This window comes from Anomaloglossus baeobatrachus, chromosome 3 (genome assembly GCF_048569485.1).
Source record: "Anomaloglossus baeobatrachus isolate aAnoBae1 chromosome 3, aAnoBae1.hap1, whole genome shotgun sequence".
NCBI classification, from domain to species: Eukaryota; Metazoa; Chordata; class Amphibia; order Anura; family Aromobatidae; genus Anomaloglossus; species Anomaloglossus baeobatrachus.
The window spans coordinates 296189297-296213082 of NC_134355.1; the positions used below are offsets into that span (position 1 = coordinate 296189297).

The window sequence follows — 23786 nt, forward strand, 5'->3', positions numbered from 1 at the left end:
TTTATTATTAAAAATAAACATTAAAGAAATTGTGAGTCTAAGTGTATACAGAGTCTGTCCACCCACCCAGCATGCCAGACAGCAGTAGCTGAGAAGTCTGAGATTTTAAGGTAGGGAGATTGAGTGTAAATATTTTTACATGCATTTTCAAAGTAAGTATATGAGTTTCATCAGGTTATGATATCTTTTTTAGTAATATATACAGTTTGTCTCGTCAAACTCCACTTTAAGGATGGTCTTTGCAAAGAAAATGGTCAGTATGCATGGTATACAGCGGGTGAAATATACTGACTAGCAAAAGAGTAACAATGTTTTGAACTTTAGACTTTTAGGCTCCATTCCTCACCATCCACTGTAACTTTGACCGTGAGGCTACCTTAATTTTATAGATAATCATCTTGGCTATCTCATATATAACTTTGACTTGCAACTATTTAGCATATGATTAGTTATGCAGACAACCCCATATCATCAGGCTTCCTCCACTAAACTTAACAATTCCTTCAATTTCTCAATCAGTTTGCCCTTTTTCCATTTGTTGTTTCCAGAGCCATATGCAACCATCAGAGCCTAGCCTATTAACGTTCATCTCATTGCTCCAAATCACCCATTTCCAATATTCTACTGTCCACTTTTTGTCATTTTTAGCAAACTGAATCTGACGCTTCTTATGACTATATTAAAATCGAGGCTTTTTCACCATTTTTTCAGGCCACCATTCCAGACTTTTGTAACGCTTTAAGTTCATCCACCTGGCGATAAACTCCACGGAGCGTTCTCAGCACCACGCAGGCACGTTGGGATGATTTAAGGAATTGGATCGTATTTAATCCACATCAATGACACAATGGTACTAATAGTATATATAGCATATGCGTCTCTGCTTAATCCATCCTCCTGGGTGTAGTTTGCATGTATTTAATATAGATAGCTTCATATCCTCCAGACAGCAATGGAAACTTTAGAAATATTTAATGTAAATGTTACACATGATTGATTACCAATTTTTTATTATTATTAAAGCTATATTATCAGATAGGAATTAATATATTATTATAGCTGAAAGCCCACATATTTCTGCACTCTAAATTAGTTATGGGTCACATATGTACCGCCCCCGTGCCAGCAGCCGGTGCTGCTCAGATCCGGATCTACGGTACGGCTCAAGGGGGTTTCCGGACCCGGGGGTTGCGCATACATTCCGAATAAAAGGGGACGTATTTATATGGGATTGGTTGTAAAATGTCTGTGGCGCCATCCACAGTGTGTGGCGAGATGTAGCACCACCGCTGCCGTTGCCGCAGACGGGTGTATCTGAACCCACACTCGGGTTGCTAGTCAAAGTCTCTCTCCTCTGCACTCAGTGTGTTGTAGTTAGGACTTCCCGGTTTGAAATACGCTAGTCCGCTCCCGGTCTTTGGTTAGGAGCCGTGCCCGTCTGACGCTGACCCTTGGGATCTACGGGCCCTGGCGGTTGCCCTATCCCTCTCTATGGGTGGTTGTCTACTTTTCGGGACTTAGGTTTGGACAGGACCTAAAATCCTGCCCTCAATTGGTTAATTAGCTAGGCCGTCGGTGCCGGTCCAGGCTTCAGGGTCCAAGTACTCCCTCTGTGCACACGGTTTCAGGTCGGTTCTCCGGTGTCGGTACTGGTAGGCTACAACCCTGTCCCGCTCCACCTCGGATTTCCGGTGGGCGTCTTCCCGTCTCCTGCAGACTCTGGCTACCATCTGCCACCTAGCCAAGGTGTCAGGGCTCCGACCCTGGCACCTGTCAGTTTTCACCTCCACTCCAGACTTAATCTTCAACTTAATCTGACAGTTTTCCCGCCCCGGGTTCTCTAGACCCATAGGTGGGCATTTCCTAACCGCCTTGTCCCGCCCACTGGTGTGTCTGTCCTACCCTAAGGGGGGGTGACTAGGGTTTCAGGTCGGCTGATTTAACCCTTTGTGGGATAGGTATTGTGTGGGGGCCTATGTGTACATCTACCTGGTTTTCCAGGGCGTTACACATATATTTCTACAGTATATTACATTATTTTCTTTTATTTCAGTTTACTTTATTATATATTAAGGGGGTTCAAAACCCCAAATATATACCATTTGTCTATCCCAGAGGTTTTCGAGGGTCTTGAGAGGGCTTCCTTAGCGTCACACGGGGCCTAACAACTCCCTGGGGGACAGTCTCCGATCTTTAATAACTTAAATTTTAATAATTGGGGTGATCAAATTCAGATCAATACATCCCAGACAGGTGAATTAAAAAACCTTTCTCAACAGGTATACCAAAGACAAAAAATCCTTTACATACACCAATCAAATCATAGAAAACAGTTAAAGGTTAACTGTTCTGTGAACTGATCGCACATGTCTAGACACTGGAATACCCCTAGCGTTCCGAATAACCCCCAAGTGTTCACCCATCCGTTTGCATAGTTCCCTCTTTGTTTTTCCTATATAATTCATAGGGCAACTACAGGTAATTAAATATATTACCCTTCAGAGCTACAGTTAGCAAATTCCCGTACTTGGTAAGTTTTTCCAGTACTTGCACTTATCACTTCCTTGCTTTGAGCAATCCATTTACAGAATTTGCAGTGTCCACATCTTAATGTCCCCGTTACTTTTCTTTCTAGCCATGTTCCCATGACTCTTGGGGCCTGATAGAAACTATGAACTAACCAATCTATTAGAGCTCTGCCTTTTCTAAATGTCACCGATGGTCTGGGTGAGATGTAATTTTGCAAACTTGGGTCGGCCCTAAGGATACCCCAGTGTCTCTTTAACATTGACAGTACTTCTTGACTACAATTATCAAATGTACCGATAAGGCACACTATTGAGTCTGTTGTTTCTTTTTCTCTAGGGATCAATAAGTCCTGTCTGTCTCTCTCCAATGCTTCTTTATACGCCTTAGTCAGGATATGTGGGGGATACCCTCTCTCTGAAAACCTTTTTTGTAGGTCCCTTGCTTGGTTGTGAAAAAAAATCGAGATTCTTTTGATATGAATTTTTAGAATGTCTCAGAGCACCATTCAATGAAAAATGACAGATAAGTGACAATCTATTATCAACCCTTTTATATTTGTCCATATTAATAGAGAGATCCCGAAAAAGGTGATAGGGATTACAGGGCATATAAGGGTGAGCCGCTGAGGAATGGGGGCATCAAAAAAATAAGCTAGGTAGGAGCAAGTGGACTAAGGGACAGTTTAATGTAAGAAAAAATATATACAAACTGGTACCCTATGTTTAAGTTCCTATGTAATGAAGTATGAAGTAATGTTGTACATCTTCTTCTTGTTTATGCATATTTGGGAAATAGGTATTAGTGTGCACTGAGATTTTGAGTGGTTGGTTGTGTACAATTTTCTTCTATGGGATTGATTATATTTGAGGAAGGAAAGTGAGGGTGAGGAAAAGGGAGAGACGCCGAGGAATGGTGGCATCGGTTAAGTAAGGATGTACTCCATTGGCAGGTAGGAATATATTCCATCAGGGTGAGAAAAGAAAGAAAAGCCCCTTCCCTCTCTATAGTATTAATTATCTAGTGTATTAACAGAGAAATCCTCATCTCACTTTTTCTAGTGGTATCATAGAATTTGGTTGGGAATTTATAGCAACCTTCACAGTGAAATAATTTTCGTGGAGTTTTTTGGTTTTTTTTGTTTTGGTCTGATTTTTTTTTAAATATTAATGTATATTAATAAAATGTACATTTTATAAATGAAATATTAGGTATATGCTGTCACAATAACTAATAATATGATAAATAGTTACAAGTAAAATTTATGTATGACGTAGCCAAGATAATTGTCTATAAAATGAAGGTAGTCTCACATTCAAATCTGTAGTGGATGGTGAGAAATGGAGAATGGAAGTCAAAATTTCAAAACATGGTTACTCTTTTGCTTGTCAGTGTACAGTGAAGGAAATAATTATGTGATCCCTTGTTGATTTTGTAAGTTTGCGACAAAGACATGAACTGTCTATAATTTTAAGGGTAGGTTAATTTTGACAGTGAAAGATAGAATATCAAAAATAAAAGCCAGAAAATCACATTGTATACATTATATAAATTTATTTGCATTATGCAGAGAAAAATAAGTATTTGATCCCCTACCAGCCATTAAGAGTTCTGGCTCCTACACACCGGTTAGACGCTACTAATCAACTTGTTACCTGCATTAAAGACAGCTGTCATAAATTGTCACCTGTATAAAAGACTCTTGTCTACACACTCAACTAAACAGTCAGACACTAACCTGTACAAAATGGGCAAGACCAAAGAGCTCTCTAAGGATGTCAGGGACAAGATAATAGACCTGTACAAGGCTGGAATGGGCTACAAAACCATAAATAAGATGCTGGGTGAGAAGGAAACAACTGCTGGTACCATAGTAAGAAAATGGAAGGAATACAAAATGAGTGTCAATCAACATCGATCTGGGGCACCATGCAAAATCTGACTTCATGGGGTGTCCAGGATTATGAAGAAGGTGAGAGATCAACCTAAAACTACATGGGGGGAATTTGTTAATGATCTCAAGGCAGCTGGGACCACTGTCAGCAAGAAAACCATTGATAACACATGACTCCGTAATGTCCCATTGCTCAAGAAGGCACATGTGCAGGCCTGTCTTAAGTTCGCCAATGAACACTTGGATGATTCTGAGAGTGATTGGGAGAAAGTGCTGTGATCAGGTGAGACAAAGATTGAGCTCTTTAGCATTAACTCAACTCGCCATGTTTGGAAGTAGAGAAATGCTGCCTATGACCCAAAGAACACCGTCCCCACTGTCAAGCGTGGAGGAGAAAACATTATATTCTGGGGGTGTTTCTCTGCTACGGGCACAGAAGTACTTCACCGCATCAATGAGATAATGGATGAAGCCATGTACCATAAAATCCTGAGTACCAACCTCCTTCCCATTAAAAATGGGTCATGGCTGGGTCTTCCAGCGCAACAATGACTTAAATCATACAGCCAAAAATAAGAAAATAGTGTACACACACTAAGGGGCACTTTGCACACTGCGACATCGCAGGTGCGATGTCGGTGGGGTCAAATTGAAAATGACGCACTTCCGGCATCGCATGCGACATCGCAGTGTGTAAAGGCTGGATGATACGATTAACGAGCGCAAAAGCGTCGTAATCGTATCATCGGTGCAGCGTCGGCGTAATCCATGATTACGCTGACGCGACGGTCCGATGTTGTTCCTCGCTCCTGCGGCAGCACACATCGCTGTGTGTGAAGTCGCAGGAGCGAGGAACGTCTCCTACCGGCCTCACTGCGGCTTCCGTAGGATATGCGGAAGGAAGGAGGTGGGCAGGATGTTTACATCCTGCTCATCTCCGCCCCTCCGCTCTGATTGGCCGCCTGCCGTGTGACGTCGCAGTGACGCCGCACGACCCGCCCCCTTAACAAGGAGGCGGGTCGCCGGCCACAGGGACGTCGCACGGCAGGTGAGTGTGTGTGTGAAGCTGGCGTAGCGATAACTTTCGCTACGCCAGCTATCACCACATATCGCTGCTGCGACGGGGGCGGGCACTATCGCACTCGGCATCGCAGCATCGGCCTGCGATGTCGTAGTGTGCAATGCCCGCCTTAGAATTAGAAGAATGGGGGAGGTGCTAGTGTAAGAGGATCAATAATCCCTGAAAAATTATATATAAATATAACACTGCACTCTCAATGGGCAAGAATTAATAAAGCTATAACTCTTTTTCTCAGTGCTAATAGATTTTTAATACAGAAGGCAAGATAGCAACAATTGAAAGACATGTGACACTTGCGACAATTAACGTTTCGGTCCTCCAGGACCTTGATCACATTAATCGCTAAATTACTATGAAGAAAAGTGTTTTTTTTGGGGTTTCTTTAATGATTACCAGACAGTAGCCTCCTTACTCATAGGCATATGTATAAAGACGTTCGTCCAGAAATCCCCAAAAAATGGCAATACGGTGAGGTTTTTCCTGTTCCCTCCACAGTGAAGTTCAGGGTAGGAATATCCTGTCCTTCCTGGGCAGTTAGAGAAAATTAATCGCCTGTATAGAAATGCAGGAAGATCCTTGAAGTAATTAATGCATGTGTCTTATGAGTGGGCTCATAAAATGAATTTGTGCTCCAGACCCTCCGGGGTTAATGCTGTATTTGCCTTTTGTATACACGTTAAGCTGAATTGCAGTCTGTCCCCAGGACACATGGCCACAGCTCCTGGGGACAGACTGCAATTCAGCTTAACAGGATATTCCTACCTTGAACTTTTCTTCATAGTAATTTAGTGATTAATGTGATCAAGGTCCTGGAGGACCGAAACGTTAATTGTTGCAAGTGTCACATGTCTTTCAATTGTTGCTATCTTGCCTTCTGTATTAAAAATCTATTAGCATTGAGAAAATAAAATAAAATAAGAGTTATATCTTTATTCATTCTTGCCCATTGAGAGTGCAGATATTTATATATGTTAAATCATGCAGCCACAGCAACAAAGGAGTTACTCAAAATAAGCACATTAAGGTCATGGAGTGGCCTAGCCAGTCTCCAGACCTTAATCTCATAGAAAACTTATGAGAGGAGCTGAAGCTCCGAGTTACTAAGCAACAGCCTCAAATTCTTAATGATTTAGAGATGATCTGCAAAGAGGAGTGGACCAAAATAACATGTGCGCAAACCTCATCATCAACTACAAAAAATGTCTGACTGCTGTGCCTGCCAACAATGGTTTTGCCACCAAGTATTAAGTCTTTTTTGCCAGAGGGCTCAAATACTTATTTCTCTCTGCAAAATGCAAATACATTTTTATATATTTATACAATGTGATTTTCTGGATTTTATGTTTGATATTCTTTCTCTCACTGTGAAAATTAATCTACCCTTGAAATTATAGACTCTTCATGTCTTTGTCAGTGGGAAAACTTACAAAATCAGCAAGGGAGCAAATAATTATTTCCTTCACTGTAAGTAACGAACACATCACCAATTTTGTCAGAAAATATATTTCTAAAGGTGCTATTAACATGAATTTCTCACTAGCTGTCAGTAACAACCCATCAAATCCACACAGGAAAAATAATCCATAGATGTCCATAATTAATGATGTGTAATAGTGAGAAATGACACAGGAAAAAAGTATCGAACACATGAAGAAAGAGATGTGCAAAAAGCCATGGAAAGTCATTACACCAACTGAAATCTTTAAGTAATTAGTAAGTAATCCTGCCACTTAGTGAAAAATAATATCAGCTGGGTCAACTGATGGACTATAAAAAGTTGTCTCATTACTAAGGTGCTACACAAGAAACATCTCATAATTGATAAAACCAGTGAGCTCTCTCAAGACCTTCACAACCTTATTGTTGCAAAACATACTGATGGCATTGGTTACAGAACAATTTCTAAATTACTGAAGGTTCTAGTGAGCACTGTTAGAACTATAATCCAGAAGTGGAAAAAACATAATTTCACCATAAACTGGCCATAACCAGTTTCTCCCTGCAAGACTTCAGACAGAGAAGTGAAAATAATTATCAGAAAAGTTGTTGAAGAGCCAAGAACCAACCAAATATTTTAACAATAAAGTTTAAATTTTTGCTATGTACTTGTTTGTGTCTTATTCAGGGTAGTATTTTTAGGTTTAAATTTTGCCACTGTGTCACTACCTGGTTACATTGGTACTTGAACTGTCTTGTTTTGTTTGGTGGCCAAATTGTAGGTTAACAAAATATGTGTGGAGGCCAAAAGGCACCGCATTTCATGATCTCACCCCAAAAACATCATACCAACAGTGAAGTTTGGAGGTGGAAACATCATGGTGTGGAGCTGTTTTTCAGCATATGGCACTGGTAAACTTCATATAATTGAAAGAAGGCGAATGGACAAATGTACCAAGATATTCTTGAAAAAATCTGCTGCTATCTACCAGAATGATGAATATGAAACAAGAGTGGATAATTCAGCACAACAATAATCCCAAATACACAGCCAAGGAAACTCTCGATTGGTTGGGCCATTCGAGCATGTTATTTTCTTTCTCTGAAACCAATCACCTGATCTGAATCCAATAGAAAATTTATGAAAAGAAATAAAGCTTAGGATTCATAGAAGGAGTCCACAGAACTTTCAGTAGTTGAAAAGTGTTTGTAGTGAATAGTGATGAGCGAGTATGCTTGTTACTACTCGGTACTCGCACGAGTATCAATGTACTCGGGATACTTGGCGGGGACCGAGTAATCTCGCGATACTCGTGCTGTACTCGTGGTCTTCATGTTGGCGCTCTTTTTACAGCCATCCCTTATGCAGGGATTGGCTGGCAGACCACTGCAATGCCACAGCCCTGTTGTGGAATTGCAGTGATTGGCCAGCCCGCACAGCGTGACCGTGCCTTTAGCCCGACACTTCCCCGCTCGGCTACGGCCCCTCCCGCACTCCACTCCGCGTGTATATATATATGCACGCTTACACACACACGCACGTTTTTTTTTTTTAATTTACAGTTTTATGGTTTCTACATGCTGCCGGGGGTCATTTCAGAATAATACTCGGGTCTCCCATAGGATAACATTGGGCTCGGTGCTCGGGCCGAGTACACGAGTATTTTGAGATGCTCGGCCCGAGCCTCGAGCTCCCGAGCATTTTAGTACTCGCTCATCACTAGTAGTGAAGAATGGGGCAAAATCACACCTGATCAATGCATGCTAGTTTCTCTATACAGGAAGCATCTTGAAGCGGTCATCATCAAAAAAGGCTTTTTGTATGAAGTATTAAATACATTTTAGTAAGCATGTTAAATAGAAATATATTTACTTAGAAAATGGGTGACAAGTCCAATGCTTATTTCAACCGCTGTATATACAATACTATGGATGTTCATAACATCTATTAAAGGGTGCTTTACATGCTGCAACATCGCTACCGATATATTGTCGGGGACACGTCGTTAGTGACGCACATCTGGCACAGGTAGCGACATCGCAGCGTGTGACACCAAGGAGCGACGATCAACGATCGCAAAATCGTCCAAAAACAGTGATCGGTGACACATCGCTCCTTTCCTTAATATCGTTGCTGCTGCAGGTACGATGTTGTTTGTCATTCCTGCGGCAGCACACATCGCTATGTGTGACACCGCAGGAACGACAAACATCTCCTTACCTGCGTCCACCGGCAATGCGGAAGGAAGGAGGTGAGCGGAATGTTCCGGCCGCTCATCTCTGCCCCTCCGCTTCTATTGGACGGACGCTTAAGGACGTCACGGTGACGTCGCTGTGACGCCTTGAAGGAGGGATTGTTCGGCGGTCACAGCGACATCGCTGCACAGGTATGTGCGTGTGACGCTGCCGTAGCGATAATGATCGCTACGGCAGCAATCACCAAATGTCGCATGTACGACGGGGGCGGGTGCTATCGCGCTCGACATCGCTAGCAATGTTGCAGCGTGTAAAGCACCCTTTAGCTTAAGCTACTTATGCCATTCACTGGTCCACTTGCCTTATAAGCCGCCCGGCCCCCCCTCCCATTTTATATCCAATTTTGACTGTCAAATCATATTTACTTCAAAGCAAAGACCCATATACAGCCATGGTTGAGAGTATTGGCACCCTTGACATAGTTCCATAATAAGAAGTACTTCTCCAAGAAAATTAGTGCAATTACACATTTTGTCATACATTTCATTTGTGTGAATTGGAACAACACAAAAAATTGAGAAGATTAAAAACCCCAAAATGGGCAGGACAAAATTGTTGACACCCTCAACTTAATACTTGGTGGCATACCCTTTGGAATAAATTACCGCAATCAATCGCTTCTTAAAACCATCAACAAGCTTTTTACACCTCTCAACTGGAATTTTTGACCATTCTTCTATTGCAAACTGCTCCAGGTCTCTCATATTTGATGATTGCCTTTTCCTAACAGGAATTTTAAGATCTCCCTACATGTGTTCAATGGGATTTAGATCTGGACTCATTTCTGGCCATTTCAGAACTCTCTAACGCTATGTTTCCATCCATTTCTGGGTGCTTCTTCAAGTATGTGTGGGGTCACTGTCATTGCACACAGTCAAGGCACCCAGTATCAGAGACAGCAAAACAACCCTAAAACATCTTTGAATCTCCACCATATTTGACTGTAGGTTCTGTGTTGTTTTCTTTGTAGACCTCATTCAATTTTTTGGTAAACAGTAGAATGATGTGCTTTACCAAAAAGCTCTAACTCGGACTCATCGATCCACAAGATGCTTTCCCAGAAGGATTTTGGCTTACTTATGTACATTTCAGCGAACTCCAGTATAGCTTTTCTACGTCTCTGTGTTAATAGTGGGGTCCTCTTGGATCTCCTGCCAAAGTGTTTAATTTCATTCAAATGTCAACAGATAGTTTGTGCTGACACTGATACACCCTGAGACTGCAGGACAACTTGAATTTATTTGGAACTTGATTGGGGCTGCTTATCCACCATCTGGACTATCCTGAATGGCAAGCTTTCATCAATGTTTCTCTGCCGTCCACATCTTGATTATGTTGCACATCGTGGACACAGGAACATCAAGATCTCTGGAGGTGGACTTGTAACCATACTTGAAACACAGTTGTTTACCCACAATTTTGGAACAGCACCAACAATTTTGTCTAGCCCTTTTTAGGGGTTTTGTGTGAAATTATGTCCAATTTGCCTTTTTTCCCCTCTTTTTGTTTTGTGCGTTGTTCCAATACACACAAAGAAAATAAACATGCGTCTAACAAAATGACAAAATGTGTAATTGCAGTAGTGTTCTGGGATAAATACTTCATTTTCTGGATCAATTTCAAGGGTGCCAATACATTTTGCCCTGACTGTACATACTATATGGTCATTGCAGAACACTTTTTTACTGAAGAACCAGCTTCTACTGAATATTGTTTGTATGCATACTTGTTATTTGTTTCTTAAAAAACAAAATACAAAAAAACTCAGTTAAAGTAAAGGCAAATTTTATTTCCTGTTTCTTATTTACAAAGCAGACAACACATTCTATTCTCACCAAACACAAGCAGTCTAATGGGTACAAGACTGTCCAAACCCTGTGACATCCTTGCTTCAACAGTTTAAAATGTTATCAACAAGTTTAGTAGTTGAATAGTCAAGAACATTTCAGGACCTGAAGGAATTAGAAAAACTGATAATAGAACCCTATATTTTTTTTTCTTCTAAATTTGTCAGAGAAACCATGTAAAATATCCAAGGAACTTAAGGATGAGCTGGAGACATCTCAAGTGATAGTTCCAACCAGCACCATATGCCACAGACGTAACAAAAAAGGACATAAGCCAAGAAGGACCCCATTGCATCAACGATATAGACACCTACAATTTTTTTTTAAATAGAAGGAAACCGGACCAGGGTCCTCAGCCTTTCATCAAGGAAGGCAAAAAATGGAACTATGGAGAAGTTACATACACAGACCTCAATCCTTCGGGAAAAATGTTTTATGAACAGATGAAACCAAAGTGAAACTCTTTATCATAATGGCATTATTATTTTTAGGCAAATAAAGATATCCTAAAAAGAAATGGTCACCCTATTAAGGATGAAGCAAAGAGGAGTATCCATAATGTTGTGGGATGGATCTGCTGCCAGTGGGTTTGGAGGCATTGAATAATGAAATTGGAAGATCATCAAAGCATTATAAAGCGAAATGTGCTCCTAAGTGTATGAAAGCTAGATGACTCCAACAAAATAAGTCTGACTGCAGGATAATGAATCATAACACATGTCCAGGCTATGTAAGAAATATGTGGCCAAGATGAGGTGGGATGGAGCGTCACGTCAGATGACATGGCCTCCAAAATCACCCGACCTCAACCCATTTGAGATTTTTGGGATGAATTGAACTGCAGTATGAAGACAAAACAGCCAACAAGTGCTCTATACCTCTAGGAACTTCATCAGGACAATTGGAAAGCCATTCCTGTGGACCATATGATGCATTGACAATTTCAAACATATTGTGTTTTATTATCTTTTTGAGGGCCAACACTGAAGATATGAAACTAGGATACAATGTAAACTAGTTAGTGTACAGTTTTAAAGCAACTCTAAATAACTCAACACACAATAATGTTTAAACCACTGGAAACAAAAGTGAGTACACCTAAATGTGAAAATGGCTAAATTGTGCCCAATTAGCCATTTTCCCTCCCCAGTGTCATGTGATTTATTAGTGATACAAAGTCTCAGGTGTAAATGGTGAGCAGGTGTGTTACATTTGGTATTATCTTTTACACACTCTCGCATACTGGTCACTGGAAGTTCAACATGGCACCTCATGGCAAAGAATCCTCTGAGGATCTGAAAAATGAATTGTTGCTCTACATAAAGATGGCCTAGGTTATAAGCAGATTATCCCCACCCTGAAATTGAGCTACAGCACAGTGGCCAAGACCATACAGCTTTTTAACAAGACAGGTTTCACAGGTATCGCCATGGTCGACCAAGAAAGTTAAGTGCACGAGCTCAGCATCAAATCCAGAGATTGTCTTTTTAAAATAGATGTATTAATGATGCCAGAATTGCTGCAGAGGTTAAAGGGATGGGGGGGGTCAGCCTGTCCGTGCTCAGACCATACGCAGCATCATCAAATTGGTCTGCATGGCTGTCATCCCAAAAGGAAATCTCTTCTAAAGATGATGCACAAAAAAAGCCTGTAAATACCGTGTTTCCCCGAAAATAAGACATCCCCCGAAAATAAAACATCCTAGGAGTTTTCAGGGAAGCTTTAATATAAGACATCCCCTGAAAATAAGACATAGTTGCGGTCATGAATAATGAAGTGTCATGCAGCAGTGAAAGAGTTAAAGACACTGCAGGACACTTCATTATAGGCAGCGTGCACCCCCAGAAGAGAGAAGACAGAAGAAAGAAGACCCCCGATCATACTCACCAGAAGCCGACCGGGAGCAGGTGAGCGCATCAAGGTCCTGCAGCGGCAGAACACACACACACACACACATCAGATCACACTCACTCTCAGACACACCTCACACACACATCAGATCGCATCCACACACTCACAACATCCAGTGATATCGCTTGCTTCTCGGCGGCGATACTGTGTGTGCAGTGACCTTCCAGGACCTGCCGGAGGATCACATGGCCGGAAGCATGTGGTATCTCCGGATGTTGTGAGTGTGTGAGCGCATATGTGCGATATCGTCAGTGTGTGTGTGTGTGTGTATGCGATCGGATGTGTGCGTGTATGCTGTCTGATGTGTGAGTGTGTGAGTGTAAGCGATCGGATCTGTGAGTGTCGGCAGGAGGCAGAGGAGCACGGCGTGCAGCACAGCTGCTGGGATCGTGGGGTGGGTGTGTGTTTGTTTGTGTGTGTGAGTGAATGTGATCTGATGTGTGTGTGTGTGTGTGTGTATGTGTGTGAGATCTGATGTCAGCCAGACGCAGTTGAGCACAGCTGCAGGGAGATCAGAAGGAGAAGTGTGTGTGTGTGAGATCTGATGTCAGCCAGATGCAGGGGAGGCATGCAGCGTGCCTGCTGGGAGATCACAGGAGGATCTGGGAGCCATACAGACGCCCTGGGCTGGTAAGTATGAAGATCCAAGGATGCGGGGGATCTGCTTTTTGTGGGGGGTCTCCTCGAGAATAAGACACCCCCTGAAAATAAGACATAGTGCTTTTTTCAGGGCAAAAAAAAATATAAGACAGTGTCTTATTTTCGGGGAAACAGGGTAGTTTGCTGAAGACAAGCAGACTAAAGACATGGATTACTGGAACCATGTCCTGTGGTCTGATGAGAACAAGATAAACTTATTTGGTTCAGATGGTGTCAAGCGTGTGTGGCGGCAAAAAGGTGAGAAGTACAAAGACAAGTATGTCTTGCCTAGACTAAACATGGTGGTGGGAGGGTCATGTTTTGGGACTGCATGAGTGCTGCTGGCTGTGAGTACCTACAGCTCATTGAAGGAACCATGAATGGCAAAATATACTGTGACATACAAATAAAAAGAAGAAAGAGTAACACTCATCATAGCATTCAACAAGTTACTTTATTTCATGAAAAAACATGAAATCACTGTGGGTCAGGAAGTGGATGCACGCCGCACAGTGGACGATGGCTGTTTTGCGCCAAGGCACTTCAACAGGTCCTGTGACATACTGAATCAGAGCATGATCCCCTCTTTTCAGGAATTGGCTCAGGGCAGTATTCCAACATAAGGACCCCAAACACACCTCCAAGATGACCACTGCTTTGCTAAAGAAACTGAGGGTAAAGGTTCTGGACTCTCCAAGCATGTCTCCAGACCTAAACCCTCTTGAACATCTGTGGTGCATCACATGTAAAGTGGAGGAGAGCAAGTTCTCTAACATTCACCAGCTCTGTGACATCGTCATGGAGGAGTGGAAAAGGATTCCAGTGGCTGTTGTGAAGCTCCAGTGAATGCCATACCCAAGAGAGTTAAATATTGGTGGCCTCACAAAATATTGACACTTTGGCCACAATTTGGCTATTTTCACTTTAGGGTGTACTAACTTTTGTTGCCATCCATTTAGACATTAATGGCTGTGTGTTGATTTATTTAGAGGGCACACCAAATTTACACTGTTATACAAGCTGTACACTGACTACTTTATATTGTGTCACAGTGTGATCTCTTCAGTGTTGTCACATGAAATGATATATTAAAATAATTACAAAAAAGTGAGAAATATCTACAAAAAAGTGAGGGGTGTACTCACTTTTGTGATATACTGTATCAGTAGTAGATTACACCTTTAAAAAGTACTCCAACTCTCCTTACTTCTGTATCTGGATACGAGTGGGGCCAGTGTTATTTTATTAATGCAAACTCCATATAAATCCATGAGACAGAAGCAAATGTCTTGTAAATGTTCAGTGAGATGTACAACGTGGAAATCTATCTGGTCAGTGAAAACTGTACAAATACTGTGGCGCCCTGGACTAGCCAGGTCGTCACAGGTACTACAACATACACCCCCACCCTGAGACAGGCACATCAGCCAGACACAAAATCCATGTTGCCTCCCTCCAGGGGCTGATGTCCACACCAGGTGGGGTGGAGCCAGGCGGTTGGCCCCACCCACTGAGGAGTTCACAGTCCTGGAGGCGGGAGAAGGAAGTCAGAGTAGTGAGTGAGAAGTGAGAGAGGACTGAGGAGTGAAGTAGAAGTGGAGGAGCAAACTGACCGTGTCCGGGTGTGTTGCCCGGACACTAAGAGCAAGGTTGGCATACGGTGGTGGCCGTCTGCAGGAGAGGTAGATCAACGCGGAACCGTAGGACCGGGGACGGGCGGTGGCCCGCCGGTACCGAACTGGGGAGCGAAGTGAAGCCAGCACACACAGGCAGGGCCTGCGGACCCCGACCAGGCTTGGAGCCGCCATTAGAGGTCAAATCCGTTAGTGACCGGAACCCCAGGGGTTTCCTAACAGCCAAGACCCGATTGAAGGCAACCATCCAACCAGCAAAAGGAAATACAGCTACCGCCACAGCTAGAGTTCCAAGGGCCAGAGCCTGCGGGCAAAAGGGCTCCTCCGGCACATATACACGCTGGGGAGCGGGTTACCGGTGGGAATTCATCAGGACCGAACATACATAAAGGTGCAGGGAAAGGCAGCCACCACCAACCGTCTGAGAGAAGTCACAGCAGCCGGCTGCGGGACCCGTCCATCCAGCTGTTTGGTTTACCAGAGACTTTGCGTACATTTGCGGCTGAGTGAGTACTACCGTGCCGTCCGGCACCGCGCTGCGCAGTCCAGGTGACCCTGCACCTTGCAAACCCTGCCTCCCTGTCACCTCACCGGGCCCCGGGACCACCAACCTCTACCCACAGAGGGGGAAACAACATCCCAGCTGCTCCCTGCCATCGCTCCCGGGATCCCCGTCACCTGCAGCGGTGGTGCCCAACGTCATCCCAACCCGTGGGTGGTCACGGACCAAATCCCCAAACCAAACTACCCCCTTTCACTCACGGGCGAGGAGCGCCGCTCGAGTCTCCGGATCCGGCCCACCGCTCGAGCCACCAAGCAGCCATCGCAGCAGCGCCGGACCCGAGCGATGGCGAGCGCAGCGGCGTTCTTCCCCACCCGCGACAATACAATGACCAGTTTCATACCAATGTTTTTTGCAAACATAAAGGAGATCATGACTCATCAGTCCATGGATCCCGCTGATTAAATACTTACACCATACTATGAATAATGTTACATGACACTCTATTATTACCATGTACCAGACAAGTGAAGACAGTACTAATCAGTTTGTGAGAAGCATAATGTGTCGTGTTGAAAGTGGTTTCCGCGACATTACCATTGACGGCCAAACCTTAGGATACGTTATCAATGTCTGATCAGTGGTAGTGTGACACCTGGCACCGCCGCAAATTAGCTGTGCTCGGTGTTGGTGGCAACTGGAACTGCACAATTACGGAGCACAGAACATTACTGTATAGTGGCTGCAGCCAGGTAATGCAAATCTGCCTCCATTCAAATTAATAGGGGGAGGATGTGAAGTACCCAGCCATGGCCAAGATCTGTAAACATAGTTGTGCTCTGCAGATTCGTAATTGGGCAGTTCCAGCAGACACCGAGAATAGCTTATCAGCGGGAGTGTCGGATGTCGCACCCCCACCAATCAAATATTGATGACCTATCCTAAGGATAAGCAATCAATGTTAAAGTAGTGGACAACCTCTTTAAGTCTAGAAACTCATAGATAACATCTTCTCTGCCATAGTTGCTTGTGTTCCCGGTCTTATCCATCTGGTCAGACCAGCATGGAACATCTTAGTTATGCCTTGGTGTTGTAGATATCTTCATTGTTTCCTTACTTAGGAAGCACAAGCTCTCCATCACAGCCAAATATCGCCCCCCCCCTTATTCTCACAGATGACCTCAGGCCAGCAACAATGACCTCATGGTACATATATTTGTCCCCACAGCTCCAGGTCCAGCCAGGGATGTTGGCGATAATATTTTCCAGTCTTCCAGTAGCGTAGGTACTGTGGGGGTAGACGGGCGGTCGTCCAGGGATCCACGATCACAGGGGCACACCCGGAGCTACAGTACTGAACATTGTATGGGCATGCACAGCGCGCTGATACAGTTAAACTGTGTGGTAGAGCAAATTTAGCACCCTGGAGAACCAGGTAGTGGCACATATAGGCTCCCACAGAACACCAATTCCACAAAGGGTTACAGCAGCCGACCTGAAACCCTAGTCACCCCCCCTCAGGAAAGGACAGACACACCAGTGGGCGGGACCAGGCGGATAGGGAACGCCCACCTAGGGGTCTGGGCGGGAAAACAGTCAGAGATTAAGAGTTAGTTCAAGTGGAGTGGAGGTGCCAACTGACAGGTGCCAGGGTCGGAGCCCTGACACCTTGGCTAGTTGGCAGACGGTAGCCAGGGTCTGCAGGAGACGGGAAGACGGCTGCGGGGATCCAAGGTGGACCGGGACAGGGCTGTAGCCTGCCGGTACCGACACCGGAGAACCGACCCGGAAACCGTGTGCACAGAGGGGGTACTTGGACCATGAAACCAGAACCGGCACCAACGGCCTAGCTAATTAACATATTGAGGGCAGTATTATAGGTCCTGTCCCAACCTAAGTCCCAAAAAGTAGACAACCACTCACCGAGAGGGATAGGGCAACCGCCAGGATCCATAGATCCCAAGGGTCAGCGTCAGACGGGCACGGCTCCCAACTAGAGGACCGGGAGCGGACTCCTGCGTTTCACATCGGGAAGTCCTATCTACAAAACAGTGCAGAGGTGAGAGACTTTGACTACCAAACCTGGGTGTGGGATCAGATACACTCGTCTGCGGCAGCCGGCCACCATCACCTTGGTTTACCACATGACTCATGTGCTTTATTCCACCGTGAGTAACATCCCCGGCCTGACCGGGTACGCCAGCCCCTGCAATCATAATCCTCAGCATAGAGACACTGGGCCCCGGGGCATCCATCCCTACCCACGGAGGGGTTAACATCCAGCTGCCATCACATCTCCCCGGGTCTCCTATAACCGCAGTGGTGGTGTCATACCTCACCACACACCGTGGGTGGTGTCACAGACAATCTACAACCAATACCGTACAAATCCGTCCCCATTTTATTCGGAGTGTCTGCTCGACCACCGGGTCCGGAGAACCCCTCGAGCCATACCGTAGATCTGGATTCGAGCAGCTGCAGCTGCTGGCATGGGGGCGGCACACAAGGAGACACGATCTCCCTACACTACCACTTTCCATTCTGTCAGGTCAATTTCGGCCTGTGATCTACAGGACAGCAGGGAGACTCACACACAAGGTGGGGATGTGGTGCAACATGATGATGTCATCATGCCGGGACTCCAAGTGCCTCGGCGTGATGACATCACCGACTTGGTCCTGTCTGCCTGCCGTCTCCGCAGGATCCATTGGTAGTTGAGTATAAGATGGTTTGGTGTTTTTTTTTCTCTTGGGGGAAATACTGTGGGCCATTATACAGTGTGGGGGGAATACTGAGGGTTATATTACAGTGTGGGGGAAATGCTGTGGGCCATCCATTCAGTGTTGGCGGATACTAAGGGCCATATTACAGTGTAGTGAAAATCCTGGGAGGCATATTGCAGTGTGGGGTATCCTGGGGGCCACATTGCAGTGTAGGGGAAATGCTGGGGGCCATACTACAATGTGGGGGGATCCTGGGAGCCATATTTCAGCGTGGAGGATCCTGGGGGCCATATTGTCGTGTGAGAAAAATACTGGGGGCCATATTACATTGTGGGGGAAATACTGAGGGCCATATAAAAGTGTGGGGAAAATACTGGGGGCCATATTAAAGATTGGGGGATACTGGGGGCCATAATACAGTTTGAGGGAAATACTGGAGTCCATGATACAGTTTAGGGGGATACTGGAGAATCATATAACATTGTGGGGGGATACTGGGGGCCATATTACAGGGTGGAGTGATACTGGGGTCCATATTACAGGGTGGGGGATATTGGGGGCCATACTGGAGTGTGGAGGGATATGGAGGCCATTATATAATGTGGGGGAATTATTGGGGACCATGATACAGTGTGGGGGAAATACTGGGGGCTATGATTCAGTGTGGGAGAAATACTGGTTGTCATATTACAGTGTGTGGGGATACTTGGTGCCATGATACAGTGTGGAGGAAAACTGGGAGCCATGATACAGTGTGGGGGGAATTCTGAGGTCCATTATAGTGTTAGTAGCTACTCAGGGCCATTAAATAGTGGGGTGCTACTGGGAGTTCTCATACAGTGGAGTACTACTGGGGGCCGTATTACAGTGGGGTAGGCTACTGAGGGCTGTTATACAGTGGGGGATACTGGGGTCTGTCATTCAGTGGAGGGGTGGCATTATGCTATGTAGAGTGGAACTATATATGTGGGGACTCAGGAATAGAGATGAGTGAAGCTGAACGAACACAGACTTTACAAAAAAAAATCAGTGTTCAAGTTCTGGTGCTTTACATATGCAAACCCAGGGCTGCCACCAGGAATTTCAGGGCCCCATAATGGCAACATTTTCAGGACCCTTAAGACTCCGGCCAGACTCCACCCCAGCTTCGCCTCCACTCACTGCCACACTTGAAAAGACTCCACTTCTGCACTACATCCTCACCGATCACACATTACCAGTTTCCATCAAACACCATCTACTGGCTGAAAATATTATTTATATAAGTTAAATATATATTTACTATAGAGGCTGATGGCTGTATATATATATATATATATATATATATATATATATATATATAAAAATATATATATATATATATATATATATATATATATATACACACACAGACAGTCATGGCCAAAAGTGTTTAAAAAATTAATAACACACCCTCCACAACGCCGCTCTCCATAATTCACCCTCTATACCTCCCCTCTCCAAAATACACCCTCTACACTGCCCCGCTCCCTAATATCTCTCCCACACTTGCTCTATGTATAATATCCCCGCACACATGCTGCCCCTCTGTATAATATCCCTCCATACCCACTGTGTCTCTGTATAATATCTCTCCCACACATACTTTCTCTCTGTTTAATATCCTCCCACACATACTGCCCCTCTGTATAATATCCACCCCTACACACTGCCCCATCTGTATAATATTCCCCACACACTGCTATTTGCATCACTTTATTAAGAAAGACGTAGTGGGCACCACAGGGTAATAAATATAAATAAAGGGAAGGGTGCTAACAAGAACTATGCAAGAAAAGAATTGTAACATAAAAGCTGCATAGTAAAAAAATGTGCACATCCAGGTATTTATATATAAATATGGCTTTTATTGATACAAAACATAAAAGGCTCCAAAAACAAAGGTTAAAAACATGATTGATAAGAGGAAAAGAATGGATGAAATAGGGGGAGGGACAAAATAACCCTGTATGTATGCCCAATGAAGTATCAGGGCACTGATGATTATATAAAAAAGGCAGTGTCCGCAGATAAATAACATAATCTCAAAAGACACAATACCTGGTTGTAGAGCCTCATCTTAAATGAAATGTGGCAGTAAGTCAATAGAGGGTAGAAAAAAAAATGAATAATAAGACCTATGAAATAAATACAACACAGGCTATGATATTAAACAATGCAAGAGATATAATACAATAAGAAACTGCAGGACATTTTTATACCCTCTATTAACTAAACTTACTGCCACATATATGTCTGTTTAGGAGTATATATGTCCTCTTCCTGGTATATATGTTCCCATCCTGGGCCCCTCCTGGTATGTATGTCCTCCTCCTGATATACAGTATACGTCCCCTCCTGGGCCCATCTTGGTATATATGTTCCCATTTTGGTTTATTTGTCTCCTTCCTGGTATATATGTCCTCTTCCTGGTTTATATCCCCATCCTGGGCTGTTCCTGGTGTATATGCCCCCATTTGTCCCCACCCTGGTATTTCTGTCTCATCTGGAGCCCATTCTGGTATATATGTCCCCTTACTGGGCTCATTCTGGTATATATGTCCCCATCCTGGTTTTTGTCCCCTTCCTGGTATACATGTCCTCCTCTTTGTATATATGTCTCTTTCCTTGGCTCCTCCTGGTATATATGTCCCCCTCCTGGTATATATTTCCCCATTATGGTAAATTCATTCTGTCCCTAATGAAAAAAAAAATAATTTTACTCACTCTCCCCGGCTCCTACGTCATGCTGCGTCCTCTCTGTACCGCAATGCATTTCAGCTGGATGTGCGCCTTCGGACACACATTCAACTGATGCAGGCACTGGGGTAGGCGGGCCCTCCAACACCATCATTGATCTCTGTCATTGTCCCTCCCCTGTCTTCAGCTAATTGAGTGCATACATTTCCCCACCGGCTGCCATGTTCTGGCCACCTCTGTGGCTCTGCGTAACCCGCAGCAGTGTGATGAGATCACAGAGTGATGACCTCATCACGTTGCTGCACCCTGGGCTGTAGGTGACGCACCCTGCTCTTCCCAACTGCTGGGTCCACCATAAGGCTAATTTGCATGAGATACAGTTCAAGAGCTTTGCATGCAATTTAGCCATGTATGGTGGTCGAAGCGACACGGCCACCCCCTTCTGCTGTGGCTGTGACAGGGGCCTGGTGAAGAGGGGGCTAAGTAATTTATCCAAGCCCAGGTCAGGCCCCTCTTCACCGAGTCCCATACACCAGAAAGGTTAGTAATGCCCTGATAGCATCCCTGTGAAAAAAACCCAAGCAAGCATTGGTGTGCTCAGGTACGCTCAGTGCTCAGCTCAGTTCGAGCCGTTTGCAGTGTTTGAACGGCTTTCACTAGGGGTAAAATCAGTGTTATCAGATGTAATGTGTACAAAAAATATGAAAAAACTCAGTCCTCCCTCCCAGGAAGTGTTATATTTATGGCTGGCTGCATGTGGGCGGAGAGCCGAACTGCCCAGTGAGTGATTTCCAATGAGGCTTGGGTCAGGTTCCGGTACCAAACAGAACTTTATCTAAAGTTCGGCTGAACCTGCAGAGCCCGAACTTCCACAGATACACTCATCTGTACTCAGGAGACATTATTAAATATTAAATGGGCATTAAAGAAGCATTATTGTTATAGGGGGTATTCAGTTTATTGTGATTGTGAAATGGGCACACGGGGGACATTATTACTTAGGGGCCAAATGTGGGCATTGTTTTTGGAGCACTTGCACATGGCATTATTATTTTTATTAATGGGGCAATTTTACCAACTAGAGGGCACAATGGAGGCATTTACTTTGTAAGAGGCACAGTTGTGGACATTATGTGCAGTATTAAGCAGATCAGTAATAGGGGCATATATATAGCAGCAGCGGCTCAGCATTATGGTTACAGTAGGATGACGAGTTTGTACAGTCCCTGACACAAGTTCTGTCGCTTATCCATGTTATGTAAATAAAAGCTTATAACCTGACTTTAAATTCATCCATTGGTTTTATAAATTACTCTTTTAAAAGCTGAAACCCTCCCAAATTTGGTTTAGGTTATGAAAATAAAGTTGCTGCAAAGCTAAAATATTGATCATTTAATGAACACAGAAAAGGTCAGATTTTGTCAAGACAAAAGTTTTGTCACCTTGTCATATAATGCACCCAATCCTAGTTTACATCCTCACCTGTGCTCACTAAATGATTGGTTAATTAGTAGGTGTGTATACAAAGAAACCCAGCACCCCAGACCTTCACTTGAACTGCAACTTGACCTCTGACAATATGCCAAAAATCCACCCTGCGACCAAAGCCTTGATTATCAAGAGGCTGAAGACCAGATCCACTGCAGAGGTGGCTGGCACCTTTAATGTGTCTCAGCGTCAAGTACAAAGAATTAAAAAAAGATTTGAAGAGACTGGAGATGTTTTTGACAAGCCCAGGTCCGGCAGACCCCGCAAGACAACTGCTCAGGAGGAACGTTTGTTGGTTAGAAAATCCAAAGCCAGTCCATCTTCCACTGCAGCAGAGCTCCAAAAGGCCTGGTCACCTCAAGTCCCTGTGTCAACTAGAATAGTTTGTAGGATTCTGTCTCAAAATGGCCTCCATGGTCGAATCAGTGCTCAGAAGCCAGCACTAAACAAAAGTCAATTAAAAAACCGTGTGGCATTTGCCAAGTCCCACAGCCTGCTAAACAGATGGATGCTGGAAAAGTGGCAGAAGGTGGATTTTTTTGATGAATCTTCAGTTGAATTACACCACAGCCACCGCAAATACTGCAGGAGACCTACTGGAGCCCGTATGGATCCAGAAAACAGTTAAGTTTGGTGGTGGAAAGATCATGGTCTGAGGTTACATTCAGTATGGGGGTGTCCTAAAATATCAAGAAGTATTAGCTACCTCTTACATTCCTAAAGGGGTCAAATTCTGCAGCAGGATGGTGCTCCATCTCATACATCCATCTCTACAACAAAGTTCCTCCTGGCAAAGAAGATCAAGGTACTCAAAGACTGGCCAGCCCAGTCACCAGACATGAGCATCATTGAGCATGTTTGAGGCAGGATGAAAGAGGAAGCTTGGAAGACAAAACCAAAGAATCTCTGAGAGGCATGTAAGACTGCATTCTTTGCTATTCCTGATGACTTCACCAATAAATTGCATGAATCATTGTTGAACCGCATGGTTACAGTCCTTCAAGCTCATGAAAGTCACACAAAATATTAAATATAACTCTAATAGCACCACAACTTCATTCACCAATGTTATGCAACATATCTTTGTATTAGAAGTTATTTGTTTGAATTTCACATTGCTTTCTGTGGGC

General features: G+C 44.1%; 1 protein-coding gene across 4 annotated transcripts in view; it reads right to left on the reverse strand.

Annotated features, from left to right (window-relative positions):
* TPD52L1 (TPD52 like 1) overlaps window positions 1-23786 on the reverse strand; it is a 145437-nt gene that overhangs the window by 116908 nt on the left and 4743 nt on the right. The window lies entirely within an intron of this gene.